The 27491-nt window shown below is 40.9% G+C and overlaps 1 long non-coding RNA gene across 2 annotated transcripts; it reads left to right on the top strand.

Moving 5' to 3' along the window:
• Window positions 1-24589: 24589 nt before the first annotated feature.
• LOC111066784 lies at window positions 24590-25968 on the top strand. Of its 2 annotated transcripts, none has more exons than XR_002607096.2 (3): window positions 24590-24681; window positions 24747-25058; window positions 25183-25968. It is a non-coding gene; the product is annotated as an uncharacterized LOC111066784 (long non-coding RNA). The 2 variants fall into 2 exon arrangements; XR_002607097.2 differs by having other exon boundaries at window positions 24747-25399; window positions 25469-25968.
• The last annotated feature ends 1523 nt before the right edge of the window (window positions 25969-27491 follow it).

Genomic DNA, 27491 nt, shown 5'->3' with positions numbered 1-27491 from the left:
GGGCTAGGTGTTAATCCGTCTAAAACGAAACTAGTACTCTTCACCAGGAACTACAAGATTCCGACACTGACTCCCCCAAAACTCTGTGGGGAAGCGCTAGTTTTTAGCAATAATGCCAAGTATCTTGGCCTGATCCTCGATGGGACATCCCCAGGCGAAGCCCTCGATACCATGTTGTACCTTCTCCCTGTAGAACTCATTGGGAAGAAGGTGGCAACTCTTTCCGCTCTCAGAATGAGAGAATCCAAATTCTGGAAAGCATCCACGTTTGGACACTCCGGATTCTTGACGAGACTCCCGCAACTATCGGAGGGGACAGATTACTGTATACCGAGTGATAACCTCACGACGCCTTTCCAGGTATCAATCCCACTCAGGGAGGACTGGGAGAGGGGCGAACCTGGACCCGCAAATGCGATCCACATATACACTGATGGCTCAAAGTTAGACGGCCGTATGGGTGGTGGCGTCTACTATAACGAGCTCAACATTAGTCATTGTTTCAGACTCCCGGATCACTGTAGTGTGTTCCAAGTGGAGGTTGAAGCAATAAACGAGGTTATTTCTATCGTCTCCAAACATTCTTTAGACAGACACTCAGTGTGCGTCTTCTCAGACAGCCAAGCAGCTCTCAGAGCACTTGGCTCAATATCGTCGAACTCATCGACTGTCAACATATGCCGCAGATCTCTCAATGAGACCGCAGAGCATTTAGATCTCTCCTTAATATGGGTCCCCGGACACAGGGATATCCACGGGAATGAAGCTGCCGACGAACTAGCCAGGCAAGGTACTACCACATCTCTCCTACCGGAGAAGAAGCAGGTAGCGATGCCATTGGCGACGTGTAGGCTACAAACTCACGAAGCCTTCGAGCTAATGGCCGACAGACAATAGCAGCAAACCCAGTAAAACTTCCATGTCGATCTGGCCAAGTCGATCAAAGAAACGCTCGGAAGAGCTCTACAAACTCAGCAGAGAACAGTGCTCTACCGTCATCCGAGCTATGGCAGATCGGCACACACGCTGCCAGACTATCAATCCGACTTCTGTAGAAGCTGCAGGGACGAGGAGGAGTCTTATTCTTATTCTGTCACTGTCCGGCCCTGTGAAACCGTAGGCTACGGCTTCTTGTGGCTCCCTTCCTCACCGACATATCGGACCTGTCCGAAATCAAACCAGGGATATTGTCCAAATACATCCAAGCCACCGGATGGGACTGCCCTTAACTCCGCAATCAGATTGCTCACCACGGTGTAGGGGAGAAGGGGTACACACCCATGCGGCATCACAACGGTCCTGTAGCAGGACCAAGTGAGTTGTGGTGGGGGGGGATTTCCCCTCTCACCAACTACCGCCTTAACCTAACCTAACCTAACCTAACCTAACCTATGGTGCGTTTTAAGGGAAGTTTTAAGTTCCAAGTACGGGACAAACTGAAATTTTGAAATTCCCTTAAAAAATAACCATATAAGACCGAAAATGTCAATTTAAAAAAAAATCCGAAAGTCTATTTATGTGTTTGGAAATACATCTGCTAACTGATTTTCCCTAGAATCTTATATGTTTATGTGACTATACATTTATTGTACATCACTGAAGTTCTGAAACAGTCTCAGTTCCATTAAAATTGCTGCAAATCTCTGGAAAAAGGCAATCGAGAAGGAACGTGTGAGGACGCGACTCTACGTTTATACCCGTACCCGTCAGTATTATAATATGTGTGATTTTTATTTATATACAAATTTAAAATAGTTTGCAAAGGTGCGACCTTTGCACCGGGCAGGGAGTGTGCGAGCGAGAAAGAGAATGAGTGGATGTGTGCAACGCAGAGAAGGAAACGTTTCCGACCCCAATAGCCGAGTCGATATAGCCATGTCCGTCTGTCCGTCCGTCCGTCTGTCCGTCTTGATGAGCGCCTTGATCTTAGAGACTACATATAAGAGCTAGAGAAACCAAATTTGGTTTCCAGACTCATGTGATATCACACTGCTGTATTTGGTGGTGTACTGGTGTATTTCAAAATTTCGCCCCACCCCCTTCCGCCTCCACAAAGGCCGATAAAACTAATTTGTTTTAATTTAAAAAAAAATTATAAGCTGAAAAATGTATATACCTCTTTGCAATGGCGACGACAAAACGGAGTGACACTATCCACAAAAGCAAAAGCTAAGCCAGGCATTCGTAATTGTAGTTCCATTCCACAAGCTTACATACCCAACAAGACCCACGATACGTAGAAATCGAACGAAGCCCCAAGCAACCGGATGATTCAAGCAACGAAAACTCATCGCTGAAGTGTTGACAATATTTGGATAGTCCTTTGGCGAACACGTGCCGCTAGGTTACCATAGACCTGCCGCAAGATAGTTGGGAACGTTCAGGCGCCGGAATGTGCACGAGGAGTCTTATAAGTATCCTCACTGAGCATATGATTCCAAGGGGGTCGACTTGACTTGGGGAAACTGAACTACCTCTGAGGTAACTCTCTTCGCACGGGCTCGATTGCTTCACAAGATGAGCCCTGCGACTCGATCATCGAAAGGAACGGACGATCCCACATTCATTCTTTATCCCACCCACTGGAACTACTTGCACTTTTATAAATTGGCTATCAAAGAGTTCAGCGAAATGGCTTTTAAGTCTCCTCTTCCCCTAACGCTGACTAAACCTCCTTGCCCCGCTTTAATTGAACGGGTTCCATTTGAACAAACGTATTCTCATTTGCTACTAATTCTGAACGTCCCTTGTTAAAAGCATTCACTAGCTCCGCCCCCAAGCTCCCTTCCCAGCCTACCGGCTTTATAGATTTACAAATTCGAATATTATTGCCACTGCATCCTTAGCAGACAGACATTGGAAGTAAAGGAAACCTACTGTATCTTCTCATCCTTCTGCTGATGTAGTACTGAAACAATAAGAAAGGACAATGAAATCACACATGGATCTAGCTTTACCAGATGGTGCTGAGGGTGGTATCTGTTTGGTGGTGAGAACGAAACACTGCAATAAAAGTTGTATAATGCTTGGGTCGGAGGGAAGGAATGCACATTTAGTTTATGAGTAGACAAGCGACGACAATAGTGGGGAAAAAGCTTCGTGGTGCTGCCTCCTTTGCTTCTGCTTAACATTCTATTCGACCCCCTCACCACACAGCGCTTTCCCCTCTTTTCATGTTCTTGTGACCCGCCGAAAGGTCGTACACAAAGAAATCCACAAATGTCAACATTTAACGGTCAAAATGGTCGGAGAAGCAGACACAGAAACAAAGAAGAAAATCACTGATGCAGCAAGAGAGCAGTGCAGAGATAGAGAAAGCATTGTGTGGCAGCCAGGAAGTAGAATCAGCATCAGGGCAACATCAGTGGCAACAACAACAGCCATAGCATAGCCGACCCTAGCCAGCATTTCCAAGTTTAAAGTTTATGGCCCTGGCGCCACAAGAAAAGTCACCATGCACAATGAACACCAGAAGCAACAGGGGCTGTAGCTGTACCTCACAAAATACCCTCCTGTGCCACAGACCCTGCCCCATACCTACTCCTCTATCAAACAAACTAATCAGGCTGATAGAGGTCGGTGGGTCTGTGAGTAGAAGAGGCTGTGTGAAAGCTTCAACTTTATGACATTTGCCCAAAGCAAAAAAAGTTTCCACGAAGTCTGGTATGTGGACTCTTCTTCTGGCCAACCACAACATAACCATATATGTAATAGCGGCAAGAGCAGAATGAAATATATTGCTCAGGTATTGGACGGGTCGAGAATATACGAAATTTTTTAAAACTAAAAGAAAATTTGTTTTATTATATTTATTATCGTCAGAGGGATTACAAAATTGGTTAGAGGGGTAGGGGGCCCTCTGTCATTGTCCTCAGACTCTCTTATCTCTATAGGATGGATAAAAATGTCGTCCTGGCGCAGCATGGTGCAAGTGGACAACAGATGTTCTGCGTTTTTATACCCGTACTCGAGAATTAAGGGGTATATTAGATTTGTGGTAAAAGTGGATGTGTGTAACCCAGAAAATATTCTTGATTATCATCAATAGCCGAGTCGATATCGCCCTGTCTGCCTGTCCGTCCGTCTGTCCGTCCCGATGAGCACCTAGTTCTCAGAGACTAGCTGGAGCAACCAAATTTTGTTAACAGACTCTTGTGATATCACACTGTAACAAATGTATTTCGCCCCCATCAGTCCCCACAAACGGCCACAGCAGCGACTAACAAATTTTCCCTCTCGGTCGGTCTGTGGCATGGCTCAAATTATATTCTGGCTGGACCCCACTGTGTATTTTAGGGTTGATTGAGAGTAGTTTTCTGTAGTATTCTTGCAGCACTTTTTTGTAGAGGGAAAGAGAGAAGAAAGATATCCCATAAAAGTACATAAAGTCCTAAAATTTTGTCTAGCCAGGAAGCAAACTTTTTGTCCTTTGTCCAACACTTTATTAAAAAAAAAACTGCAGAAAAAACCGATTTTTTAGATCGATCTAGCAGTGATTTTTAAAGTCCTGTAAATATGGGGAGATTTTTTCCTGGCTGGATTTTTTTCGAGCAGGTATTTTACGCCTGTCCATGCAGTCGTCAGCGGTCAGTTCCAAAAATGTCCTGGCAAGCAGGGAGGCATTAGATTTCCTAAGCACGACTAAGTCAGTGCGGATCTACTGGGTTCCCAGCCACCAGGGCATCGAAGGTAACGAGACAGCAGACGTACTGGCTAAGGAAGGCGTCGGGCTGGCAAACGAGTGGACTGAGAACGTGCCTGTCTCCCTCAGAGCGCTCCAAAGCGATCTAGAAAGGAGGGCACACGTACAGGCCAGCAGCAGGTGGAGGAGAACCACCAACTGCAAGATCGCGAAAACCATGTGCAAGGAGAGCAATGGTAAACTCAGCCAATACCTACTACACCTACCACGGAAGGACTGTAGGATGCTAATTGGTATACTCACAGGTCATTGCCTGGCTGCAGCACATGCAGTCAAACTAGGCATCACCAACAGTGACAAGTGCAGGAAATGTGATGAACGTGGGGCTATCAAAACCCTGGAACATCTAATCTGCCAATGCCCGGCCCTCTCAAGGGCAAGAAACATACATCTTGGCAGCCCGGTACTGGCATCGCTGGAAGATGCATCCAAGAGGACGCCAGCGAAACTCCTTGCCTTTGCAAAACTCTCCTCGATCCTCACGGATTTCAAAACCGCGTAAAAACACTCAGAAGGTCCATACGCACCAATCCGGACAACTAAGGGCCATATTGGCCTATGCGTGGCCCCGTGAGGGCCGTCCGGGACAACCTAACCTAACCTTTACGCCTAGTATTCAGTAGGTTCTCTCCGCGATCTTCTCAAATCTGCTCACACTTGTCATAAGAGACGGGAAAAACATAAGGAAAAAGAGAGGAGCCACGACTCCCCCCTCCCAACCTAATGACATATTTGAAAAATAAAATTTTTGAATATTTTATCAGTTTCCATTTTCCTGCTACACTTTTTTATTCCACTTTATCTGTCTCCCTCTTCTCACACCAATACCAGCTGTGCTTCTATCTTACTTCGTTCCGCTGTGTGTGAGAGAGAGAAATCCCGTGGCCACCTCTTCTTCTTTTTATTTATGATAGTAATCCGATCTGATCCAGATTCGGCAGACTTATGATATGAATATTCTCTTTGGTAACGTGTTTCCTCTGGTTTTCTAATGTCCTTAAAACTGAGGATGGCTCAGGCTGTGGCTCTTTGTGAGGGCAGTAGGGGCGTAGCATAATTTGGAAACAAGCTTGATTCAGTTTGATTGTTGAGGATCGCATCCGATATTATTTAATTTCTCATCTTTATGTTTAAGTCCATCTCGAAGAATTAAGGAAAACTAGGATAGAATGGAAGAGACGAAAAACTTCTGTATTCAATTGTCGCTGCGGCATTATGCAGTACCGAAAAGACAGCGAGCCGAACAAGAAAAGAAAACAAACACAGTCCAATAAAATTACTCAAAAGGTCATTCCAGGTCATTATTATTAAACGAGTCTGCACACAAAAGTTGGTTACTTCCTTCTGGCAGTTACACACATCTACACAAAACTATCCCTATATACCTTGGAGTATCGCGTATAAAAAACGACGTAAGTAGTGCTAGCTTTGGCATGTGGAGTCAACTCAGTTTTGTTTTAAAAATGTTACACTCACTCACAACTTTCGGAGAGTACATTGAAAGTATAATGGGAAATATAGAAGAAAGACATTTTAGACTAGAGTCGTTTAGAATATCGTAATATTCCAGTAATTTTTTCATTTATACAGCGGTGCCACAGAATCACTAGTGAAATGGGAAACCGCGCAGAGGATTTCCGCTTAAAAATTTCCGCCGTGCCACAGAATTCCGAGCGATTTTATTTTTCTTAGCATTGTCACAAACCAAATTCGAACTAAGGCTAGGGTTGATACCTTTCAAGATTCAATTAGAATAGAGTTCATTTTGCAGTTTTATTGATTTTATCATATACAAAAAATTATCAGATGCGCATCGGACTCGTTTTCACGTTCAGAGGATACGTATGTGGTTTTTGTGATTGTCTTCTCAAACTACTGCTAATTTAGTTCATTACAATTACCAGTTTTTGGTATAATGATCGCTATGCTTGTATTTGTGTTGCCATGGGTCTGCGCTTAGCCGAACAGGGGTTTTTGACATAAATGCAATGGCAATAACGTGTAGAAATGGTTTGTTAGTTTTGTTTTGGCATTTTGAAGCGATGCCACCTTGTAGAACTACAAATGACTACAACTACAATCACAATTTGCACAAAAAGTATGCACACGTTTGACGTAAAGGAAGTTTTACTACAATGAACTATTTTTTGTAATGCTTAATTAAAGAAAAACAGAATGCTTTCAATATAATTAATATTAAATATATTTCTCCGAATTCGACTTAAAAAAGGTGGCATTACTGTATTAATTTCGAAAGTCCGAATCGCCCTAGGTGGCCACCTCGCTCTGCAGCGGATTGAGAGCGGAATCGTTAAGTGAAAATTGAGTCAGCGGATTGGATAGTGATTTACTAAAATGCTTATTTTATTAACTTAACATAAATAATGTTAAATTATTTGGATGAATGTTAATTACCAATTGAACAAGCTTTATGGGAAAGTAAGATTCGAATCGTTTTAATTGTTTTTTATGGGTGTATTTAATCAAATCGCTAGATAAATTGTGAGTGATTTTGATTCCGCTAAAAAATCAGTGTGTGTCACCCCGAAATGGAATTGAGGTGATTTTCCAGCGGAAGTGATTTCAGTGGCACCCCAGGCATGTTAGGGCAGTCGGACCGAATTGCCCGTGCCCTATGCGAAACTACGAATAGAGAGCGATGGAGTGATCGAGAGAACGAGAGAGCGAAAATGATCGATAGAACGAAAGAGCGAACAAATAACAGGATTCATTTTAAGGCTGCACCACTGACTAAAAATACTGAATAATGCTCAGCTCGGAGACCAAACAGTTCCATTACTTTTAAATTGGTTGGTATAATTGGCAGACTACTGCAGTGTAAATATGTTTATACATAAAATGTGCTTAAAAGTGTTAATCAACAGTGCGGTTAAAGAGAGTGCAGCAGCAGTAAGGAGAGCTGTTGAGCAGCTCTATTGCCATAATTTGGCTGCGTCGCACAGTGGGGCCTTCGGCCATTTCAGCTTGCTAAATTAATATCTTCCGAACAAATCAATATATCTTCATGAAATAAATTGCTTTTAAAAGACAAAACTTTAAAGGTAAAGGTACATGGTGCTGAAATGTCTAGAAACTTTACAATAAAAAGTAAAAGTTAAACTTTGTTGCAAGTGCATATTTTCCTATGTAAAATTATCAAAATATTTATATCTTTTTTTCGATAAGAAATTTTTTAATTTTCAACTTTACAACAGATAATAATAATAATAATAATTTGTACCTTTACAATAATAAAAATACAATTTTTTTCTCTTATTTCATATTTTAGTCCATCGTTTTTGTTCTCATTATACATGCGGTAGCGTTGTTTTGGCTGTTTTTGAGCGGGTTGCGACACAAATCGGTCCATACGGTAATAAATAAATTTCTGCTAACTGAAAAAGTGGTCAACTTTGAATATCTCATATCTCCGAAACTAAAAGACCGATTTTCGTCAGGTTTCCATTTTCGATATCCTTGGATTTTCTATCAGGTTCGTGTTTTTAAAGTATCCAAAGCGCCCACTCAGAAAAATTATTTTGCCATCTCTTCTCGGCTGAGGCCCGACTGTGCGTAGTCTCTTTGGAATTTAATTAAAGTGTCAACAAGTAAACATTGGTGCATTGGTGCTCATTGTGCACTAGTGCCACTGTCACCAAACGTATATAGGAAGGAAAGAGACTTTCAAAGAGACTTGACAGAATGAGAAGTGAAAGCAGAAATAGAGCTTAGCCAACGACATGTACTAATGAATAAATTCATCGTTTCGAGGTAATGAAAAAATACAAGATCCTATCGAGGGTGTATTGAAAACGCCTGATTATTTCTGTTAATGGAATATAGGGCATCCCTGGAATATTATACTACAAATACTACAAATATTCAATGGAAATAGTCCGGTTTTACAACATCCAAATCATTCACTTAATACAAAATGAGATTGACAAAAACAATTCTAGTTCCTATTTGGAGGTTCGGCATGGAGGTGTAGTTAAAATTCTTAGATCTATCACATTTCTCACAGATCTATCAAACAACATCAAAATTGTATTGTTTGCCACATACCATATAATAAAATCAGAAATAATATTTTATAAAGGTATGCTTTAAATTCACTCCTGAACTCCATCAAACTAAAATAATAATATTAAAAATAGTGTAAACCATAGTTTTCAATAGAATGTTGTAGGTCACGACCGAAACATACCTAGATATGGTACGTACCATATCTGTCGTTTCCTACCCTTAACATAGTTTTTCTCAGACTGGTAGAAAGCGCTGATGGCAGCTACCAAACTGTCTGTTAATGGTGCACGTGTGCACCATTTTGTTCTCAATAGCGGCAACGACACAACACCCAGGCAACAGCGACCACAAACCACTTTAAATTTTTTGTAATTTTGCTTTCATTGCAGCAGCGGCTGCGTAAAACTAAAATCCTCCCGCATTATGCAACAAAAAATTAATTAAACACAATTTAGCTTCGGCCACCACCCCTGCACACACCTCTCCTTAAACGGGAGCAACAAAAAACCGCGTTGCGCGAAAATCGCTGCGGTTTCTATATATACATATAAACATACATATGTATGTATGTATGCATCTATAGCGCAGAGAGACAGACAGAGGCAACGAAGCAAATTATTGTTATGCAAAGCCCCGTCCTGGCTCGGCAAAAAGGCCAACAAAAGTGACCACAAAAAGGGGCCAGGGATAGGGACAGCCCATGTTTTAAAGGGCGGATTGGGCTAGCCGGGGGTACCGAGAGCCCTTTGCGGCTACTTGACTTAATACCTGCAATAATTATTATAACGATTCAGGGCAGACAGAGGGAGAAGGCGTGCATGAGATCTTTTTGTGCAATAAAAAAAATAAAAATAAATAGAAGCAACAAACAAAGTTTGAACCGAGGCCATAAAAATGGCCTGGATAAGCACTTGGACTTTGCATTGAGCGATTTACTTTTATTTATCGTTGTTTCTTTGTACACAAAATAGAATTTACTACGCAAATGTTTGCTGAAGTTGGCGGGGTGTTCCAGCAAGCGATTTAAGTTCAAATTCCGCTCGACCTGTAAAATGTACAAACATTATATTTTATTTACGGATAAAAGCAAGTTGAGAAAGTGATTGAAAGTATGCGTAAAGGTTACAGTTTTTTTTTTATAATTCGTTGAAATATACAATGTAGCAAACTGATAGGATCTTCAAAGTTATTCCAGCCATAATATGCACCTAGAATAGAACAGACACTCATCGGAAACAGACCATTGCATACATATACAAATGCACTATATGTACATTAGAGTGGGCTGAAAACCAAAATTTGTATTCCCGTACTCAAAAGGAGTTAATTGTGGTATTTGTGGTAAAAGTGGATGTGTGCGACGCAGAGAAGAAAACGTTTCCGACCCCATAAAGATATAGCCATGTCTGTCTGTCCGTCCGTCCGTCTTGTTGAGCGCCTGGATCTCAGAGACTATAAGAGTAAGGGTAACCAAATTTGGTTTCCAGACTCATGTGATATTGCACTGCTACAAGCAACAAATTTCGCCCCGCCCCCTTCCGCCTACACAAAGGACGAAAATCTGTGGCAGCCACAATTTCAAAGATACGATAAAACTACGCAGTATCGTAGGGAATGACCATATCTACCAGATTTCCGAGTCTTAATCAGATCGGATCATTATTATAGCCAGAATGAAGAAATTTTCAGTTGCTTCCTACACCTCCTCCATTATCTTTCACGCTCTTACACTCTGCCTCGTTACATCACACTAGTGTCATAATAATAAAGTATAAATTATTAGATATGTTTCATGGAATGGGCAACAGCGTTTTGAAAAACTATTGATTTAGTGCTAGTCAAAACTCAAGCGCATATGAGTTCCGTAATGCCGAAGCTAACTTCCAAGATTTCTGACTATAACCTATGACATTTCACATATTTCTTCTTCCCCTTGGAAAACCTTATACTAAGTTGAGCAGATTTTTGTAATAATTCCATTTAAGCCTAATATCCGTGGGCTCCCTTTAATTTGACCTGTGCTCATGCCCTATATTGAATTCAATTTAAAATATAAATTTTAAGTGCCGCGCCATAAAAATAGGACCCAAAAATAAGACGAAAAGGAGCCTGGCAAAAAATAATCTACGGATCACGACAGCGTATCGCGAAGGTCATCAATTACAAAAGAAACAGCTACACCATTCTCCATACACCTCCTTCACTTAGAAAAAAAGACAACCAGCCACTGAAAATAACATGGCTGAAGTCTCACATTATCCAGCCATAAGCCCAAGTAGGAAGCTTCAGTCTGTATCTGTTTTATTATTATTTTTTTTTTTTTTGGTGGAAGGCATGCTAAGGGTTCAGGCAAAACAAAAATGAAATCCTCTGCAGATATTTCAAAAGCCATTGACACCCTTTCGGCGAGACGTGGTAACTGTGGTCCAAGCGAACTGGAATCGGTCCCAGGATGAGTGGAGACGATGGCGATTCGAGGCCTGCCTTTGAAAAGCTGAATGACCAAATAAATCATATTAAAGTGTCATATAAAAATCGTAATCAGATTTTGAAGCACATACACACACACCGAGCACACAGAGAAAGAGATGGAGAGAGCTACAAGAAATATGCTGCCTGTCCCGGGCATTCTTATACTCGCCGTCCCTTGTAAGCCAACTCCATTAAAAGTGCTTATAAATAAGGTGCTTGAAATGCCAGTGCACACAGGGAAACACAGATACGTCCACACACAACTCATACACAAACACTACCATGGAGGCACAGAGGGACAATGGGGACAGCTCTTGGACCATAACCAACAAACGTTGCATCCAATGCTGATATAATCCCGAAAAGGGCACAAAACTGGCGATGAGATGAGAGCGTGACACGAGTTTAACTTCAATAGACAGACCGGTTCTTTTGTAAAAATTAGTTTAAAACTAGAATTATTTCACTTTGTTCACCATTCAATCAAGGGATATGTAGATCACTCCTGTCATCAACCCATCTCTAATCGTAACCTTAAATGGGAGTCCCTACAGCGTAACCCATTGGCCTGCTCTGTCGCACAAAAGTTTTTGAGTGTGTAAATTGCAAAAGACTATTTGACAAACGTCGGTCAAAAGCACAGGACATGACAGAGTACAGTAGAGCACAGGACATCATAGTAGGGAAGACCAGGGCAGAGCAAAGGCGACGACCGTAAGGACAACCTGCTCGGGATTTTGGCTTAGCACTGTAGAGCACCCTCGGCTAACCCCTTAAAACCTATTCCAAGCCCTGCAGTTAATAAAAAATAATGTTCTTCAATGCGGTTTATTCAATTTTATGGCTCGGAATTTTCAGAGAGCCATCACACACACACCCCTACACAATCACGCACACGCTTTCCCATGGCTTCTTCTGGTTATTTTAAAAAGAAAATAGCATTTTCGACTGAGCGTGGCTTTTGTAGTGCCCTATCCTGCCCCATCTCTTTCCTTGTAGTAGGCAAATAAGTATAGGTATAAGTATAATATGCACACACTCATCCGAAAATATTTTGAGGATGGTGGTCATTGGGGTGGTCGCCTCCTTTTTCCTTTTTTTGAATATTTATGAGTTGCTTTTTAAATTATATATGAAGAGTGGCTAAAAGTAGGTGGTGGCAGGAGGTCAAAGCGAATCTACAGGCTAAAAGTTAGGGCTATGGTATTGCCATTTGCTATACATATGTAAATGTATGTAGTACATATGTACAGTTGTGTTCAATGAAATAGTAGTGCCGCACCTCACTACTTTCAAAACTCTTTTTGAGATATTTCTAGTCCTTCCAATTGAACAAGTGATACCTTTACGGAAAGCCTGGAATGTAAGCATTAGAAACTTGAAGAAACCCCGTTACATTTGCATGCCATCTTCTTGTTTTTCATGACTTTAGACAACTACCCATGATATCTGCTGTTCAATGAAATAGTAGTGCTGGGTTAAATTAATTTAAAAAAATGAAAAAACAAAGCAAATTAATTTAAATAAGCCACCATCCGTAAGCTCAATTTAGATATCGAATAATTTGATGAAAGAAAGTTTTAGACATAGCGGTACTTTTGATTTTGGAGCGTTGAAGAAATCATTGCTCGGTCCAGAAGAGGATACCTAAGATTTAGACTAAAAACTTAAGGCAGAAGGTATAATGGGATTGAAAACTAAGTTGTATGCGCTCTCACTATTGTGTTTAATTAATTAACTATAAAAAGTAGACTGAAAATCGATTTTGTATTCGAAAAACAAATTTTTTAGAGGATGGTCGGCGATAGGCGAAGGCAAGACCAGGCCTTAAATATCCTCAAAAATTATGAAAAAAATTTTAAATCGCTCTGTCAGTGATGTGACGGTTCTTAGACGGTTGATTACACATTATTTGAATGCAAGAAGTCCCAGAAAGCTCCGCGTTTGGGTCTAAGAGTACATGGGTGCACGACTTCAGTTTGGAAAAACGCATGTGGAATGGCCTGTGTCACAGTGACAAAAATACTTTTGACTAAAGATAGTAAAGTTGTATTATATGTTAAGATAAACTCAAAAGATTATGTTTGGCATTCACAGAAATCCGATTACCACCTAAAATCATGAAAAAATTAGCATTGGGCATGCTAGGCTGAGCCTTATAGGGCCCAGCTCATATGAGCTAGTACTTTCTGGCCTGGCGTTTGATTATAGTATGGTTTTGAGCGAAACTGAGGATGTAGGCATACTTTAGAATACATTACATTCATATTACAGTTGAAAAATTCCTGCTAAAAGGATATTTTAACCGGATAATGACTTGAAACACCCATAAAAGCTCGCTAAGAATTGATTTTTATCGGAAAAGATCGACGTTTTTCCATGGCCAACTGTCCAACTGGATATTAATCTCATCGAAATCTTATGGGGGAATACCAAATACATTATTGCAACTGCAAATCCGTGAACCAGAGCCAAGTTTTAGCAAGTGGTTCATGGATTATTGGCTCAAATCCTATTGAAGCGTTGGTAAGAGATTAATGACCCATATCCGGCCGGTGCAAGTTCGAAATGAAAACCAAATTGATTAAAAACTAAATATTAAAGCTCAATAAACATGAAGAACATGAAATATATGTTTTTATTTGAGTTTCGTTGTTTTTTTTAATTTTCTAAAAAAACACTACTATTTCATTGAACAGCAAATTTCATGGGTATTCGGCTTATGTCATGTAAAACAAGAGAATGGAATTCAAATGTATTGATATTTCTTCGGTTTTCTAATGCTAACAGTCCAGTCTATTTAAAAAGGTATAATTTGTTCAATTTGGATAACTGGAAGTGTCTCAAAAAGAGTTTTGAAAGTGATGAGGTGCGGCACTACTATTTCATTGAACACAACTGTACATACATATGTATGTATGTATGTGTCCATGGCACGAGACTATCGCACTTTACCAAATATAAGTGTAAAAATGATCAATATTATAATATGAGCCCTTAAAAAAGTTTAAGACTTAAATTATTTGTTTGAAGTTCTTAATTACATTCGTAAGTCATTTCTATTTGGCAGAAATGCGTGCTTATGTATTTAATATATTTATATGTTATTAGAAGCTCTCACTTATATGGAATCAAAGAATATTTTTTACTTTGTGCTCGACTCTTCGGCTAAATTTCTAAATTCCCCTGTTTTCATTCGAATACGCATATTTACTGATGGAGCACTATAGCGAAGCATCTTTATAACTTGAATTCACTGAACAAGAAGCAAGTATATGCAGTTTTAAACAATCAAGCCACGCTAACATAACCACCTAATAGAACACCTTAAAATATGCAAAGCTTTAACGCTCTCCATCTCATCAAATGAGGAAAAAAACAAACTTGAATTTGAATTGAACGTCAATAATTGCCTTCAATTACATTTATTTATTTGCAGTGGACAGTACCCTCAACTCGAGCCTCCCTTAGCAGCCCCTGCACAACCCCAGTCGGCAAACCTCATCCTAGATTGGCTTTGGTCATTGACCATTTCAATTGGGTATCGCTTTGATTCGCATTTCATTTATGCATGATGACTGGACTGGACTGGCCTGTTGCCAGACCAGAGCAGAGCCATGGTGTACTATTTTTCTCGCAATTTATTTATTTTATACACACTTTTATTTGTGCCGCGCTACAAGCCTCCCTCCTCCCTCTGCCCGGGTTTATTATGATTATCATGTTTTATTCAACAATTGATGCGCAAATTGGCAGTTGTCTGGATCATTTACAACTCTACACACACGTGTGGGACCGCATCAGAGTAAGTGTGGGAGAATGGAGGCAGGAGTCAGCTAACCGAGGCCTTAATGACGGGTCAGGTGGAGCAGAGAGTTGAGAGAGAATTGTGTTCCTCAATTCGATATATCCAGGAAACTGTCGTTTCACAATTTTGCTGTTTTTGCTCGCACAGTATTAAAGAAATGTTCATTCTTCTTTTTGTTTCATTTGAGTATTATTTTAGCTCTGAACACAAAATGTTTTAAATATATCGATTTTCAAATAGTTTTAGAAAACCTCCAACATGCTAGAAAGTATCCATAAGTTCTATAAACTGAATTCCCAAAGCAATTCACAAATTTTTTGATTACTTGTATGTACATAGTTGAAATTCTCAGCTCCGATTTCTCCTTACTTCGGAAACCAATTTGAGAACCGATCAGACTCATTACTCGGCATTCATGCTGCTCTTTGGGTCTTTGGCAGCGTTAGCCTGGGCGTATGATTAATTTGAAATGCAAACAACCCGAAATGGTGAGGGCGAGAAAAGAGATGTAAGCCGCAGGAAAGTGCGCGTGGAAGCGGGGAAGAGGCAAATGCCTGGCGTAACCGGTCCTGGGCGTGGCAGAGCGTACAATTGTAGAAAATACTTGATTTCCGCGCACGTAATTAAGTCCATTTGTTACCACCTATAGCGCTCCAACTCTGTTCTGCTGGCCACAATTGCATCTGGTGGGGGATGGTGGCTGGGGAGTGTGGAGTGCAGTCGAGAGGCGACAATAAACTTATATAAAATTAATTGTGCATGCAGAAGCAGCAGAAACGGGTATGGGAGGAAAGGGGGACAGACTGTTGGACAACTGGGATCGACTGTCGTCTGGCATGGAGGAAAACGAAACTCATGCATTAATTACCACCCAAGTGTCGAATAGGGTCGCCTCATCCCACCAGAAACACCCAGCCTTACCAGGGGCGCAGGATTCACACTTTCAACTAATTAAATAGCTTTTGATTTTTGCACGCCAGATACCATTTTAATATTAAAGCCTCTGGCAGGCGGCAAGACGACAGCAGCAGGAGGAACCCAGCATATGTTCAATATTTGCATAAATATTTTAATAAAAATTAAAAATGAATGGCCAAGCAGCAGCCTGGACAGCAGCGGTAGTGGTCCTCGGTCCCAGACGGAATGCGAGAGAGACCAACGTTTTTTATTAAAAAACAAGAAAAGGAAATACTTAAAGGCTTGAGTGAAACTTGAATACTCTTAAATTTGAATTTTGTTTCTTACTCCCACAGCAACTCAAATGATAGCCACTCAAAAATACATAAATTTTTAGCATTTCTATACATAATTGTGAATGTTACTGTTTTAATAGTATAAGTATAGTTATGATTTTGTTACTTGTGCCTGTAGCTACACACATACAGACTAGCATCATTGTACTCTATGCTTACTTGGTATTAAAGGACTTTAAGCTTACAATGATTCCCAGAACTTCAGGATTATCACAAATTTTTCAGAGATTAAACAAGCCTGTATTCCTTTTCGTAACAGTCGCCTTCAGATAGCTGAGTTACTCTATTTTAGGACCAACTTGAATGACAAAACCCAGGCAGCAACAGCAGAAGCAGCGACTGCTACTAACCGCAACGCGTTGTAAAAATTTTCGCATCGATTTGCGGGCAGACAACTACGAGGCTCCCAACTCCTGTCCTGTCCAGAGTAGTCCCCAGACCCAAGCGCGGACAATGCCAGGCCCCAACAATGGAATGGATAGGAGTGCAATGGAATACCCGGGCACCATTATCGTCCTCATCAGCAGCGGAACTGTGGGCCGAGAAATGGAAATGACAAGACACGGTCAGGCGGCGCTTTGATTAGCGGGCAATTTAAATGCAATTGCGTTTCGACACAGCGCAGGGCGACACAAGGAGAATTCACAAAGACACAAAGTGAACGCGGTCAGGGGAATGCTAAAGTTAAAAGCACCAAAATATTCTTGGGAGAAATCCACCTGCAAACTTTGATGTGATACCACGGTACGGATGTAAAGCTGCTGCGGATGTCGATGGGAATTGCACATTGGCCATGTCTGCAGTTTGTCAAGAGGTCTGCAGGAAAAACATGAAAAAAACGAGAGGGAACGTTGATTCGCTGCTATGGCTGCGACTCTACTTTTATACCCGTACTCAGTCTATATATGTATATGTATGCGAGCTTATGATTTATTTGGAATTTTAAAATATTTTATCTGCCTACATATTTTTTGCTACATCTGTCACATACACACTGTAGATTATACAGCTCCTCCGCTAGAAGGCGCGCGTACACTGCACAGGGCAAGAGTGTGCTGGAAAGGGTGGGATTGGAAACTGCAAATTAATTTATTCATTCTGGCTATAATATTGATACGATCTGATCCAGATTCGGCAATCGGGTAGATATGGTCATTTTCTACGATACTGTGTTTTTCGTTTTTTCGTTTTCTTTTTAAAATTGGTCAGGGCGGAAGGAGGCGGGGCGTAATTTTTAAATGCACTTGTAACAGTGTAATATCACCTGAGTCTGGTGACAATATTTTATAGTTTCTGAGAACTAGCCGACAAATAGGACGGACAGACAGACATGGGTATACCGACTCGTGTATTGATGATGATCAAGAATATATATATATATACTTTATAGGGTCGGAAATGATTCCTTCTCTGCGTTGCACACATCTGCTTTGACCACAAATCTAATATACCCCTTAACTCTTCGAGACGGGTAGAATAATATCCCAAATAAAAAATTATAAATCCAAAAAACCGAAAAGCAAAAATAAATAAATGGAAGTTTAAAAAATAAATGGTTATGTGGGCCTATGGACAAAAGGGCAGCGAAACAGACAGGGTTTTTCGAGAAGTTTGTTCTTATACCACACTGTTACATTATTAGTGGAAACTAGTGGGATATTAGGCATTCTGTCGCAGAACATCAAGGACAACATTTTTGTAGAATTTGATACAGCACGAACTTCCCGATCTGTCCTCGCAAAAACACAGTCTCTCCCATAAGCTTGCATCATATTTTAGCAGCCGCTTTTATGAACGTGTGTCTGCTTGTGTGTGAGGTACTTTTGATGCCCGGAAAATCCAAACGCGAAGCGCCAGTTATCGTTTTGGCACTTCAGTTTCTATTGTCATTGTCATTCGTTGGCTGGCGAAGGTCTGCAGGGAGCAGTATTAGGCGGAAGAGGAGTGCACCTGTGAAAGCTTCAGAATTGATAGCAACGACTTTACATCAGTACATTTTTGCCGCTTTTTTTCGTGGAGCTGATGGTGCTCAGCGCTACTTGAACAATTTAATTTTGATTATTGCGAAATTAAATGCCAGCATTTTTTCTCACACTGTGTTCATTGTGGCAATGTTCAACTTCTGCGCGTATGTGTGTAAATATGTCCGTGTTCATAGTGCAACTACAACATTGGCAACAAACTAATTCTATTGACTTTGCCAATGACGTAATTAAGCGCATTTGCCAAGCGTTGCGTATACGCAATGTGCCTGGTTTACATGCTTTGCTGCTGCTTCCTCTATCGGGGATGCTGCATTGTGCTTTTAATTAAGTCCATTTTAATGATGGCGCTGGCCACAAAAGCTTTTCAAGTGACGAATAAAAAGAGGGAGCGAGGATCCGCCGGGAAGAGCTCTAAATTCGGGGAAGGAGCCGAGGAGGAGGCAGCGCCAGCGAACAAAATATTTTGACAGATTGCGAGCCAAGTGTAAATTTATGTAAATTACGTCAATAAAAACATTTCGGTTTTTTTCCTACTTTTTTGTTGTATTTATCTGGGGCAGGCCGTTATGATTTGGCCAAGATGGTGGAGAGTAGCCAGGGTGCCGTGCCTCATTTTCTATTAACAACTGCGTCCATAAAAACGACACTGACAATGCTAAGAGAGGACAGGGGAGCCCCAGAGTACGCAGCGTCGAGGCCAGCGAAGCGTCCAAGCAGAAAACCAACTACGGGACAGCCTCATTTGCATGTGGCGCACTCCGCAGTCATTCTCCCTCTCCCCCTCCCAGCCCGTTCCCCTGATGAGACCAGCCGTCACTGTCCGTGCGTCAGTACGTCACAGTCGTCACCATGTGGTTACGTCTGTGACAGTGGAATTAATGCCACGAATTACAGTGGTATCAATACTACATAAGTCATTATGCAACTTTGCAGATAATTTCACACAACTGAATGCAAGTTTATTTAAACTTTAAGCTTTAAAGATTTTATCTGAATATTGGGTTGAAGGCTTTTCTTTACCATATCAAAAAGCAAGCAGTTTCCATGTTATTTTGGGATAATTTCTACTACAAACACTTTGGTAAGCATAAGTACCGAAAATTTAACTTTTTATCTTTGGCTTAGTATTTAAAGTGGCACTGATTGCTGAGATGTTCGCTCAGAAGACGTCTAAATCCAATGTTGAATATTGGGCTCACTCTAATTCAAGTATGTACCCCTGAATTCACATTTGTTTTCCACTGTGCCAACTTTCGCTTTGCCTTCAAGTTTCGCTTTTGGCGCACGTTTTTGTCTTTGGCCCTAATTCTGGCTTCAGCACAGAGGCTAATCAACGCCAGCCAAGTTGGACGGGAATCGTTAGACAGACCATAAACAGGGCCAGACCAGGGAAGTGGGGGTTGCCTTCCAAAGATGGATGGGGCTATGGCGAGGGGCTGAAGCCGTAGATGCAGAGTTGCGTGGCTTTTGGGCAAGCCAAGGAAAACCGCAAAATTTTATTTAATTTTTGTTTAGCCGCGAAAAGTGGCGTATAAAATTTACTTTGGCCTCGAGGATGAACGATAAAGATGAGACTGAGCGAGACACAGGCGGGGGACATAAAATAATGGAAATTGCCAAATGTGATAGCCACAAAGTAGCAAGGGCGGTGGGGGGCGACGCTTGAAGGGGCAGTCGATTGCCGTGGCACAGCGAGTGAAGATCATATAATCCTGGTATAAATTTGCAAAAAAAAAATAAAGAGAAGGAATATTCTGCACGTTAATACCGCCGCCAAATAGAATTAGCTTTTCTTTTTTCCGCGCTGCTGCTGGTAATCGCCGCCCCATTTAAGCGGGCAATTTGAATTGCATGGACGGGGATACTAAAAACTCTCATATGTGAAAAACGCAGCCGCAACAGTTTCTCTCTTTGCGGTGGCTCAATGCGGCCATTTGGGCTCCTTCAAAATTGCGTCGCTATGGCCAAAATGGCAAGCAATAAAAAAGCCGTTTGCTGCATTCTCATGCACGGCCAGCCAAGACCGAACCGAACCAAAACCAACCATGCCTCGGAGTGGGTGGCTACTTACACAAAACTTTGGCTTTGTCCACCCCGGTGCAAGACATAAACCAAAGAAGCAGAAGCAGGGGCATAAGAAGTCCTGTTTCTAGGGTCCGCGCTCCAACACAGCGCCAGGAAACAAACGAGCATTGAAATTGAATTTAACAGCAAACAGTTTTAAGAACCAAACCGCTCTGAGCATGTGTGTGGGTGGGCAGCTCATATGAGGCTGCGAAAGAAGAGGTGCACTGAGAACATACTCAAAGGAGGGACCACACGTCGAATCTTGCTGCGAACTTTGTATGCGCTAATGGAGATTGATTTGCTCAGCGCAACACTGCGTATGCGTAATGTATCTATATATGTATTTGAAAGCATTTCAATATTCAATGGAACCCAACTGAGGCCAGTGGTAATTTTTCAGCGTTGCTTGCTATAAATTGGCTGGATAAAGTTCGAACTTGTCATTGTATATAAAAGAAATCAATTTAAAACATACAATATATACTTACATAATCATATAATTTACCCGGACAATGCATATACATAATACATGGGTTTATCTCATAAGAGGTATGGATCTTCCTTATGATTAATTCATTCAATCATAGCTACCTCCTATAATGTATGAGGAAGCAATTACTAGATGCCGATACTGCGTACTATTACTGTACGTGGTAGTTCTATAAAGAAGATTGTTAAAATACCCGCAAGTATTATATCCGTGAATTAAACTACGTGATTTCCAACAAACACCCAGATCGCACATCTTCTCTAGCTAATCCCTACCCTGTGACTGGACTCGTCCCAGAACGAATGGACCTCAGCTAGAGAATATCAATTTGTGCTGTGCATTGTTGCTTGGAATTCTATGGGATATCAGGAATAGCATCATTTGCCACGTCTGCGACTTATCGCCTAAAGAAATGTGCAGCAAAATAGATTTCTATAGCTTTGTGCAGTGGTGTGCGGGGGAGTGCGGAGTAATGCTGGGGAGGCATATTGAACGCAACTTGCAAGGGCAACAAGGAGCGATAGCAACTTATGTTTCGGATAATGCAACGGATTTCATTATTTCGGCACTTACGACCGAATAAACACTAACCAATGTGAACGACGGGGCAGTGCCAGCAACGAAAACTCTTTCGGACGGAAGGCCACACCACACAGCAGGAACAGAAACACAAACACAAACAGCAGCAACAACCGTTGCAACAAACGACAGCAGTTATAGACTTAAACCTAAACATAACGCTCCTTGCAACTGACTCCAGTATGAAAGAGGGCGCTCGAACCAATTATCCGACAGGGAAATACCTCATACTAAGGTTTATTTTAGAAGGAAATTATTCGATAAAACCCTCGGGCGCCAATTGTCCATATAACACTAAAGTTATAGATGGTAATGTGGAAACGTAACTAGCAAGCATGGCATCACAAAAGAATCCAACAGCAAGTCGACCCGACACTTTCTAACACAACACGGACACAGGGTATTAAAAGCGACTTATAGTGGTGAAGAGAGAGCACAGATCCCAGTTCGAACAACGAGTAAATGAGCTGTCAAAGTTTTTAATGCAGAAATAGCAGCAAGAGCAGCAGAAGTGGTAGCATCGCATCGGCCACAAAAGGAGCCATGAGCACGAGCTAGACAAGTAAATCTTATTGTGCAGAAAATGGCAAATTTCCCCAGACGGCCAAAACCAGCCAGTCTGTGGAGCGAGGAGATGTGGCTAACTGCACTGCAGCTACTGGGATGAAGGGTCTTGTCGGTTAGGTAGAGAGGGGAATCCGGGACTTTTTGAAGTATTTTCGCAGCATTGAGCGGACGTTTGATTGAGAATGAATTGTATATATTCCCGAACGTATTAAGTGCCAAGATGCCAAAAACAAACAAGAAGACAAAAAATGCGCAATATTAACAACAAAATACCGAACCCGAACAGCCCGATAGAAGTCACAATAACAAAAGCAGGGAAAAGCGCAGTGAAATGTACCGCTACCACTAACGCCAAATTTCTATGTAAAGTGTATATTGTACAGTAATAAAATAAAATTTTGTAATAATGAATTACCCAAAGGGTAAAGGCTGAACTTATTTTAAATTTGGCGTTTTCAGGTAAGGTAATTTAACAATGAAGTAATTATTGATTTGGAGAAAAATACAATCATAATATAATCGAGAAGGAACGTGTGACTTATACTTATACCCGTACTCAGTAAGTATATACATTTTTAGCGTTATGTTTTTTAATTTTAGAATTAAAAAAATTATTTACATTTTACATTTTTTTGCTACATATGTTATCTACATCTCATCTACAATGTATATTCTACATCTAACATGTAGATTTTACATCTCCTCCGCTAGGGGTTGCTCGCGCACTGAACGCGGCAGAGTGTGCGAGCGAGAAAGAGAATGAGTGGTTGGTTTCTTTCAGGAGGGGGCGGCGTAAGCAACAGAAAATTAATTTCTTCATTCTGGCTATAATTATGATCCGATCTGATTCAGGTTCGGCAATCTGGTAGATATGGGCATTCTCTACGATACTGCGTTTTTAGTTTTATCGTATCTTTAAAATTGTGGCTGTCACAGATTTTCGTTCTTTGTGGTGGCGGAAGGGGGCGGGCCGAAATTTTAAAAATACTCTTGTAGCAGTGTGATATCACATGAGACTGGAAACCAAATTTGGTTTCACTATTATAGTCTCTGAGATCCAGGCGCTCATCGAGACGGACGGACGGACAGACGGACGGACAGACGGACATGGCTATATCGACTCGGCTATTGATGCTGATCAAGAATATATATACTTTATGGGGTCGGAAACGTTTCCTTCTCTGCGTTGCACACATCCACTTTTACCACAAATACAATATACCCCTTAACTCTTTTTTGATTACGGGTATAAAAATAATTCGCAATATCTAGCACAAAATAAAAAGTTTCTGTTCCTATTATTGCTATAAGATATAGTAATTGTATAAAAAAGAAAAGACTTTGAAAAGGTACACCCAGATCGACTAGAAACAGTCAATGGTTAATATGGTTATGGTTAATAACGGTGTGAGTTAGAGAAAGAGGAAGAAAAGAAAAGAAAGAAGAGGCAAAGAAATTAAATATCGGGTGGAATATCATTGCTGTACTAATACATACTTCAAATAACATTACACGCTTGACAGTATCAATGGAATCAATTTGATCATCCACTTCAGTATCTATGCAAATTTTTGATGTGTTAATGCGTGAAAAATTGTCTGAGCGAGCGAAGTGAGTGCACCGGTGGTTGTCGGGTGTCTTTTTTCTCTAATTTTCTTAAATCGCAAGATTCATACGATTTAAAACCGGTTGATAATGAGCTCGCGATTTCAAAACGAAATTGCATGCAGCACAAAAATAAAAACGTGTAAGAGTGGCGAAAAAATATGAAAAAATTAACAGATGTTTAAAGTTTATATTTAACTAATGGAAAAATTTATTTTTTTATATTCCAATAATAATATTAAATAGATTTATTTCTAATGACACCCAAATATAACTAACAAAACAAAGAGCAAATTCCCCTTTGACAGATAAAATATCGATATCAATATCGGCCAGGGCTAATAAATGTCAAAACAATGGTATATTTAACTAACATATTTCCATTCCAAAACCAAACAAAGATTTTTTCAAGATATAGATATATAGCAAAACAATTTGGGAATGAAATGCTATCGATAGCAATAGGAAAACCGTATAACGAACACTTGCAATTCGTACGAATAATTCCAAAAGCGTAATCGCAAAAATTTACAAAAACCGGAGCAAAGCTGATATATAATTAATTATTATAATAATAATTACTATTAATTGTTTATGATCTAAAATATATATAATTTAAACAAATGAAGAAAAATTTTTAGACTAAAAAGTGAAGCAGTTTTACTGGACGACCTTGACTGAACATAGTTCAATTGTCTACAATTCCTGTAAAATGTTTCCAAATAGCTTCATCATTACTAGGAATTAGCTTATATTTAATGGTCACCTCTTAAGAGAACCAACCCCTGACTAAATCGATCGGAGTACTGCTAGCCATCATTCTTCTCCTTAAACTTAATAAATTTTTTCGTTAATCAGATTAATGTCGCCAATGGCATCTATCCTTGAAACTCAATCAAAAAGTGGGTTCCGTGTAAACTCGCTTGTGGCGTAAAATTTCTATCTCTCCAGCGAATATTTTTTTTTTACAACTTTATGAACTTTGGATCCCTACGATTTTGCTTTTGTTCTCCTCATTGCTATAATTTTTATGTCAAAATATAAATTAAATTTTTTTGGCTTAACACGCGATTGTCGTTTTGATGTCACAGACACACATGAGGGGGACTAGGGAAAAGGAAGTATAGGTTGGAGGAGGTCACACAGTCACGTCTTGAATGCCAGTCGAGCTGACACAGTTTGTTACTTTCAGCAAAAGCGTTTCCCCCAAAAGACGCCAAACGATGGCGACGACGTCGCCTGCAGTCGACACTCAAAAAGGTTGCCCGTGGAATTCCACAATTCACCCTTCGGAAAGCTTCCTTCCTCTTAGGAGTTCCCAGTCCAGGTCGAACGTCGCTCACCTTGCGGTCTGCCATTTTCGAGCAAGAAGTTCATTACTCATAAATGCTGCACATGGCACGGCCCAGGAGATGGAGATGTCGAGACTGGATCCTGGATCCAGGATCCTGGGGGGACCTCCACACCCATTAAAACAACAACAAGAAGGAGGAAGACGCTTGTGGTATGAGAACTTCCCTCCCCTTCCTCCTCGCTATAAGTTAAGAGAAATCTGCAGTGCGCTTTAAGTGTTATCGGCATCACGCATACACCGAAAAGACAAGCCCTTAGCTTACATCTACCCGCAGCTCCAACTACCCTTGCCACTCCGACGAATGTGACGACGTGGAGGACATTTTCATTTTATGACAGGGCTTCCTCCCTGGCGGAGAGAGAGCGAAAAAATTGTTGCCGTAACCACCGAATACTTCTACGTGTTTGCGGCCGAGTTCAAAGATTTATCAGCTTCGACTTCGACAAGGCGCTGTCGTCAAGTTCAGGACAGATTTCCACCTCCACCTACAAGTATATATACGACCACCTCTCCACCTATTCCTCTCGCCTCATCTGCTGTGTGTGCGGTTATTTGAACAGATTTAATACCCACGCAAACGTGTGGGAACTTTAAGTGCTGCCCCTAGTCACAAGGAGTAGACGTCTCCTGAAGATCCAAAGGACAGAAAAGGAAATGTAGAAGTTCAAAGAAATTTGATTTTCTTTTCAAATGCATAAATGGGAAGGTGTACCACTTTGGGTTCACACATTAAAAAATCATCAAAAGTGGCAGAAAGTGGAATGGCCAATTATGTTTGACCTCGCTGCAGTGTTACATAAAAGAGACTGGCAAGACTATTCATATGATGTTGTAGGTAGGCTAAACTTCAAAACTTACTTGCTGCAAGCAAGGAAACCTAAAAAAAAGTGCGTGTAAAGAAACTAAGCTAGAAGATCCCTTTAGCACTCATGGGGGAACAAGTTTGGAAGGGTGTTAAATAAGAAGTTAAGAATAAGAGCGGCTATAATCCTTCCACCTAATGACCAATATTGTATTCATGCAACAAAATTTCTTAGATACATTCTTAAAGACTCTGAGATCTGAGCGTTTATCAAGACGGTCGGACGGAAAGACGGACGGACGGACGAACAGACGGACAGATAAAAAGTCGTCTAGGCTTTTGATGCTAATCCATAATATATGTACATTATGTGGTCGAAAACTCTTTCTTCTGACTGTAACACACATCAACACAAAAGGAATATATCCATAAATTGTGGACTTTACAATAAGAAGAAAGAATTATAATTACATATTTTTATGGAAAGAGAGAGAGCAAACTTAAATGCAGTAGTCGCTCGACTGAGGGGTCAAGTCGAATGTTAATAATGTTTTTCCCAACCCAAATTGGGTTGCGACTTTCTTTAAGAATACTTTTCAGTCTGGTTGCTGCCAACAATAAGGTCTCTTTGTTGAAGGTAAATTCGTTTTATAATCCTAGTTACTCGTAATTACCAAAAATAGTTTTCCAACGAGTTATATAACATTCCCGTTTTTCACCTTCTCAACGGGTAGCCACTTTTAAGCAGTGCTTTGTATAGGCCTCATTTAATCTTTCCCCAAAACGAAATCAGACCAGAACACATTCATATCGCTCTGCTGCCCTTTGTTCCCTTCTCATGCTGTATGTACACCACTCGGCGGTTTGCTTGCAGGCGGCAATTACTTTTATATCGGATTCCTGTTTGCTCTCGGTTTTCTTAACAGCAATAGCCACAAATCGATAGCCCCCAATGTTTGCACAACTGGCGCGAGATTCCAGCTTCAGCTTCAGTTTCAGCCTCATTCGATTCGATTCGATGAGATCTGAATGCTGGTTCGGTTACTGCTTGTGCTTCTGCGGCCTTTGTGCCAATTGCTTTTGGTCCAGAGCTGAGTACGGACGGGAAGAGTTTACTCCAGAGGAGTGGAACTGAAGTCGTCATCCAGCTCTCTGGCAGCAGAGGCATCGTGAACACTTATGTCGTTGCCCCATCCACCCCCAGCCGCAATGGCAAGTGGGTAATGGCAACGGCCATAGCAATCGCAATCATTTCATTTCCCTTTTTAATATACGCTGCACAAGCACATAAGAACGGCCAGCGGGGGTACGGCCAAAGCAAAATTCTAACCAAACCACGTGCCAGACCAGACAACACCCATCCCTTACCACGGCCCCACAACAACGTTATCCCCATTGCAGTTTTTGGTTTGTATAAGTAGTCATCGGAGGCATTTCTTCACCCACGACTACTTTACTATTTACTCTCCCCCAATCTTTCTACACACATATATCTTTCCCTATTCAGTTGCCGTGAACGATTCTGCGAGTTTTGCTTCCGTTTCCGTTTACAGTGTTTGCAATTTTTCGATGAGTTTTAATGGACTTACATTTTTTTAAGCCTATTCGAGAGTCCGCCTTCTACTAGGGATGGGAAGGTCCTTGATTGTTGATTGATTCCCGTATCCATCGATATAAAAATCGTGGCATACAGTGGCAAATACATTTTTTTTAGATTTTATATAAAACAGAAAGGCACAACGAACAGGAGCTACGATATGCAATCAAAACAGTGTTAAGAT

This window comes from Drosophila obscura, unplaced genomic scaffold (genome assembly GCF_018151105.1).
Source record: "Drosophila obscura isolate BZ-5 IFL unplaced genomic scaffold, ASM1815110v1 contig_189, whole genome shotgun sequence".
Lineage (NCBI taxonomy): Eukaryota > Metazoa > Arthropoda > Insecta > Diptera > Drosophilidae > Drosophila > Drosophila obscura.
The sequence above is the reverse complement of the archived record's forward strand: the minus strand, read 5'-3'. Positions and strand labels throughout refer to the sequence as shown.